Source organism: Equus przewalskii, chromosome 1 (genome assembly GCF_037783145.1).
Source record: "Equus przewalskii isolate Varuska chromosome 1, EquPr2, whole genome shotgun sequence".
Classification (NCBI taxonomy): domain Eukaryota; kingdom Metazoa; phylum Chordata; class Mammalia; order Perissodactyla; family Equidae; genus Equus; species Equus przewalskii.
This window is the reverse complement of record NC_091831.1, coordinates 78,521,261-78,526,973: the sequence shown is the minus strand read 5'-3', so window position 1 is coordinate 78,526,973 and position 5,713 is coordinate 78,521,261. Positions and strand designations below refer to the sequence as shown.

Below are 5,713 nucleotides of genomic sequence, written 5' to 3'. Positions count from 1 at the left end.
GGGGAGAACTTGAATTTCAAGCATAAAGTAAAAAATGTTTCTATATCCAGGCAGGAATACCTGAGGAAATCTGGAGAATAAGAAGCTATCTGCACAGGAATGAACAGACTTCTCTTCTGCTTTCCGTTCCAGAGCAATGGAGCTACAATGGAACGCTCTATCCAGCTGAAGTGTCACTGATGTGTGAAGTTAACAGGAAGACATCTCAAATTATGCAAGGATCCAGAAAGTACATTACCTTGGACTCTCCCTAAAACCATCATCTCATTCTACACATCAGCCCGTTGATCACTGAATTAAAATAAACCTTGAAAAAAGAGAATTGTGTTAAGCTAGTGAAAGAGAACTAGTGAAATAGGGTTAGTTCAGCCCAACCAATTCTTTTGATTACGATATAATATGATACGAACGTTAACATAATCATTGAAAGAGATGCTACAACAGTAACAAAGTTTTAAATAATTTTGATTGTATTATATTCCTCGATTATATTCAGAAGAAACAGAACAAATTAAAAGGGCAGGGAATGTGGCTGAGCCCAGCAAAAGACTACCCACGTCCAGGCATGGTGTATGTCCATGTGGTGTGTGTGACGTTTGTAGTAAAGTGTTGCAGTGGTCCCATTCCTGGGTACATGGCGAGGGTAGCAGTTACCAGTTCTCAGATAAAAGAGCTTAGGAAAAGAAGATACCTCAAAAAATAAAAACTGCAGAGGAGATGGATGATGCTGTTTTATTCCAGTTGTTGATAATAGGGAAAAAGTAGTTTGTGACCTACTTCTTGAGTGTCACCACTAGCAGAAGAAAAATAGGATGGATAGTTTCTAAATTTGTAGCTATAATAGCAGAAAAAAATTCAGTCATTTTCCAGGAACCTTTTGTTGACTTCAGAATAACTGAATTTAGGAACTCTTCTGAGTATTGTTAAAATGGCCACTTGAGCCATGAGGTCATTTTGTGACTATAACTGTCATGATTTCAACACCTAGTAAGGATAAAACCCGGTGAGCAGCATCTTTTTCTTTTATAATTGTAGCAAGAGTACAACCACTTTCTAGTGCATGCATAAATTAGATTGCTCTTCTCATTTTGCTTTGTTTTTAAGCCCCTGTGACAAAATCCTAGCAGACCATGTCCTCTGAATGGACACACCACAATAAAGCCAAGTTATGATTGCTAAAAAAAAAAAAAGAAAAGAAAATTGCAACGTAAATCTTGCTCTAATGAGATTTATTTCTATCAGAGTCAGTTACAGATTATTGGATCCAGAATTTAAAAAGTACATGGGTTTGTTTCTGGTCCTCTGGGGCAGGCATTTCCCAACTCTCTGGAAGTTGCAACATCCTGTTGTTCATTTAATTCTCTAGCTTCCTCTCCAATCCCCTCCACCCAAATTAAACATGCTTTATTTATTTAAAATTTAATGGATGTGAATTTAAATTTTTATTGTTCTGAAAAGTTTTAGACTCTTACGGTATCCTTTTACATAATGGAAGCTATTACCAGACGCTGAGGATCACAGCTTTCTGGCAATATTCAAAGGAAGGAATGGGACGCAGAGCCAGGAGGGGAACAAATAAATCAACAGAGAAGGAACGTGACATAGAGTCAAGAAGGGGAAACACCAACGGAGAATTTAATTAATAAAAGACAATGGATCCCCTGCACGTTCTCCCTCAGAACACGAAGTGAGGGTGGGGTCATATTCATGTTATTGCCAAGGGGACTAAGTTTACTCAATTCCTTAATTTGAAAAGAAATATTTTTGAGCACTTCCTACCTTATGGGCAATGTGCTAGGCATTGCAGAAAAAAATAAAGATGAATAAAATAATGTTTATTCCCTTGAGGAACTTCCACCCTATCATGGAAAAGAAAGGGTAAACTGAGTCAGGGAACAATTAATAAGTATGTTCCTTAAGACAGGACCAGAAAACAGACCCCAGTCTCACCTTCAGATTCCAGCAAAATAGGGCTCCCTTTCTTGTTCTCAATACCACTAGGTGACAGGAAGAACAGCTGCTCTGTTAATTAACCTTGTTGTACCAAACAGCTTGGGAATTGCTCATGAAATAGAATCCCTGAAGGAATGAAAAAGAATACCCAAGACAGCCCTTTTGATGTATCTACATTTATCTAGTCAAGAACTTGTTACAAAGATGTCGGTAGTGAGGGTACAGCTCGTGTAGGTAAAGAAGGAGTGTGTATTTGGGAAGGTGAAAGAAAACGGGATGATGAATTCTCACCATCTCATAGCTCATAGATTTATATTGTATCCTTGTGTCTGAAGATGAGACTGACAGGTCGGAAGGGGATTCAAAGAGAAGTTTAGAGCTAGGTTTCAAGGCTGCCCCTAGATTTCATTTGCCAAAGGTGCACTCAGCAAATGTCTGCCCAATAGCTGGGGGCCAACAATGTTGCATGGCTGGATGGCTGCCCAGATGGATGAACATGAGGAGCGTCTGCTAGTTAGTTCAGACGCAAGTTAGTGAGTAGCTCGAGCACCTTCCCAGGAAGAATCCTATAGCCAGAGTCCTCCAGTTCCTACTGCTGTCAGGGCATACCGCTGGACAAGGTAAAGGACGCCCTCAAAGAAAAGACCCTAACCCAACGCTGTCATGTGGACTCCTACCTCTGTCTTAGGCTACTTCATCCTTGTAGGTTCACCTTCTGGTAGAAAAGACCACTTCTGTCCTTCATGTGGATTCAAGCTTCCACCAGGCAGTGGACAGAGCCATTCAACAGAGCCCTTTCAGGCTTCCTCCTATCTCATCAGGCTGTGTCTCTGCCTGTGTCCGCTACTCTTTCTTGCTACAGCTACTCCTTTAAGACTATAGCAAAGTAAACGTCCCCAGCAATCGCTCCACACTAACCCTTTTGTGTATTCTCTTCCTTAGGCAAATGCCATCCACAATTATAATGTAGTGCTTATAGCTGTTAGTATTCAGTTTTCAGATTCTTATTGGTTATAACTGCTCCTAGCTTATAATGTCAAATAGTTCTACAAGAAAACCAGCAGTCTCCTGCTATGCTCCTCTTCTCTCCCAATTTTCACTTCCCCCATGCAAGAATTTTAACTCTTTTGCTGTTTTTTATACTGTCATTTCTTGATACTTTTAATAGCTTAGAGACTGTTACCTTTTACTAGTTAAAAAAAATAAAGATTTCACTTTCTTACTTCCTACACCACTCACATATTTTTCCCTTCCACACTCATATTCCCTAACATCGAATTTTGTTACATAATAACTTTTGGATTTAGTGTTTACATTATGACTCTGTAAATATTTGCAGCTTAGCTATTTATCAAGCTCTGATTACATTGTCTTTCTTGAACAAAGTATGTTTCCCTGGAGTAAATGTCTCTGCTGGAGGTATACATCTGTCTCAATACTGTAAAAGAGGTAATCAATTAGTTTCATTCTTTTTTGTGGAGCCCTTCCTCCTGGACCCCCCACCATCCCACCCAATATGCAGAGGTTGCTCTCCGGGTATGTTTTACAACAATCATCTCTTCATCTCTCTTCGGCATCTCCTGGGGGTCGCTTCACTTCTCTCTTGTTGGATTCCTCTTTTATGGAGCCAATATCCTTCTCCTTCTAGATTTATTTCTTTGTTTTCAAAGAGCACATACAATAGTTCTTAAGAAAGTGTGCATGGAAGAGTTTTTGTTTTGCTTTGTCCTTGTCTTTGTTTTGTGAGATCCTACATGTCTGAAAACATCATTACTCCTGCAGCTGGACTGGGAGGGCCAGTGCCACTGGGAAGACTTTCCACCCACACCAGTCTGACTCGAAGTTGTAGGAAAATGAGCCAAACTCAGAGGAGACTTTTTCAAACGAGAGGAGCCCTCAGAGGTGCAGAACTTAAGGAAGAGGCCCCATGGCACATGCTACAGCCCTGCTGGTAGAACAGAAGGTACAAGGGGAGATCGCCCAGATGAAAACAGGTGGTATGGACGACATGAGGAGACTGAAGGACAGAGGCACAGAAAAGATCAGTAGAGAGGAAGACCCCACCTGAGGACATCATTTTGTGCAGAAACCAACTGACGGCACAAGGCTGCACACATGATGAAGAGTGTTAAGATGAAGGTGAAGAGGAAAGGGATCATAGAACACAGGAGCAGAAAATCAACTCCAAGAATGCAGATCATATGCCTATGAACTTGTAGAAAACCTCCATGCTTCCTCAGCAAAGAAGACTGTAGAATATCTTCCAAGTGGATGCTGAGCAGCATCCCCATTGTAGGCCTCCACATGATGCTAAAATAAGAAATATTTTCATGGAGGATGCTAAGGCTCAGCTGCTGGCAGAGCAGCAGAACAGAAGAAAGACAGTGAGACATTCTGTGGGTCTACTATTGTGGCTGTGAGTTATGGGCAGCAAACCAATCTTATCACCAGGTTTTCAATGCCCCTAGACGGAGAACAAAGGATCCCTCCAACCACAAGAGTCCTGTGAAGGACAAGGCCACTGATGTCCATCACTATGAGAAGTTTGAGAAAAATAACAGGTATTACTGAGGGTGGCTGAAGGGGAGAAGGGCAGGATGGTATGTAAACAGCACCTTCCCCCCCAACCCGTGATGAGAAAAGGCTTCCTAGAAAGAGGCCTGCTGGTTTGCGGGCAGCTCCAAAGACAGACTCTACCAGTCCTGGTGCTTACTTGCTGGATTTCTCAAGCACCGAATTTGTAACCTTCTGAAACAAAACAATATGCAGTTTTCCTATTTGGGAGCAAACTCTATTCTTATGAGCATTATTAAATCTTTCTTGTTTAAAAAAAGTCTTTATTTCCTATACTTAATTGATGGTTTTGCTGGGTATAGAATTCTATACTGATTTGAACTCCTGGTTTATTCAGCTGTATCTTCTTCTATACTCAGGGCTCTTGCTTGTCCTTCACTGCGGTCCAACCCACAGTAGACATTAAGAAACACAAGTAGGGGCCGGCCCAGTGATGCAGCGGTTAAGTTCACACGCTCTGCTTCTCAGTGGCCTGGGGTTCGCCAGTTTGGATCCCAGGTGTGGACGTGGCACCGCTTGGCACGCCATGCTGTGGTAGGCATCCCACATATAAAGTAGAGGAAGATGAGCACAGATGTTAGCTCAGGGCCAGTCTTCCTCAGCAAAAAGAGGAGGATTGGCAGTGGTTAGCTCAGGGCTAATCTTCCTCAAAAAAAAAAAAAAGAAACACAAATGAAGTGACCTTTATATCACTCTGACCCTTCTCAAAGGAAGAGTTGTAAGGAGAGAAGTAACAACATTCCAATTGTGGCATATGATTTAGAGCATGAAAGTGGTAATCAGAATGTTCAGCTTTCTCTCAAATTCAAGAAAATTTGATTGCACATCAATGCCCCCTCGCCACAAAAGAAAAGAATTCTACTTTGAAAATTGTTTTCTCTCCAAATTTTGTAGGCACTGCTCCTATATGGGAGGGAGAAAGTGGATATTACTTCTCTCTAGAAGATTTTAGATCTCCTCTTTGTCCCCAGTATCCTGAAATTTGTCCATGATATGTCTTGGTGTAGTGAGTTTTTTCACTCATCTAACTGGGCATTAGAAAGCTACTTTGAATTTCAGTTTTAGGAAGTTTTATTGAATTATTTTGGGGGATGATTTCCTTCTCCACTTTTCCTCTATAATCTTTTTTTGGAACTCTTAATACCTGGATGTAGATCTCAAGAATAATCCTTTAACTTTCTTAGCT

The 5,713-nt window shown here is 41.0% G+C and overlaps 1 pseudogene; it reads left to right on the top strand.

Moving 5' to 3' along the window:
• Positions 1-2,412: 2,412 nt before the first annotated feature.
• On the top strand, positions 2,413-4,524 carry LOC103555753 (splicing factor C9orf78 pseudogene; annotated as a pseudogene).
• The last annotated feature ends 1,189 nt before the right edge of the window (positions 4,525-5,713 follow it).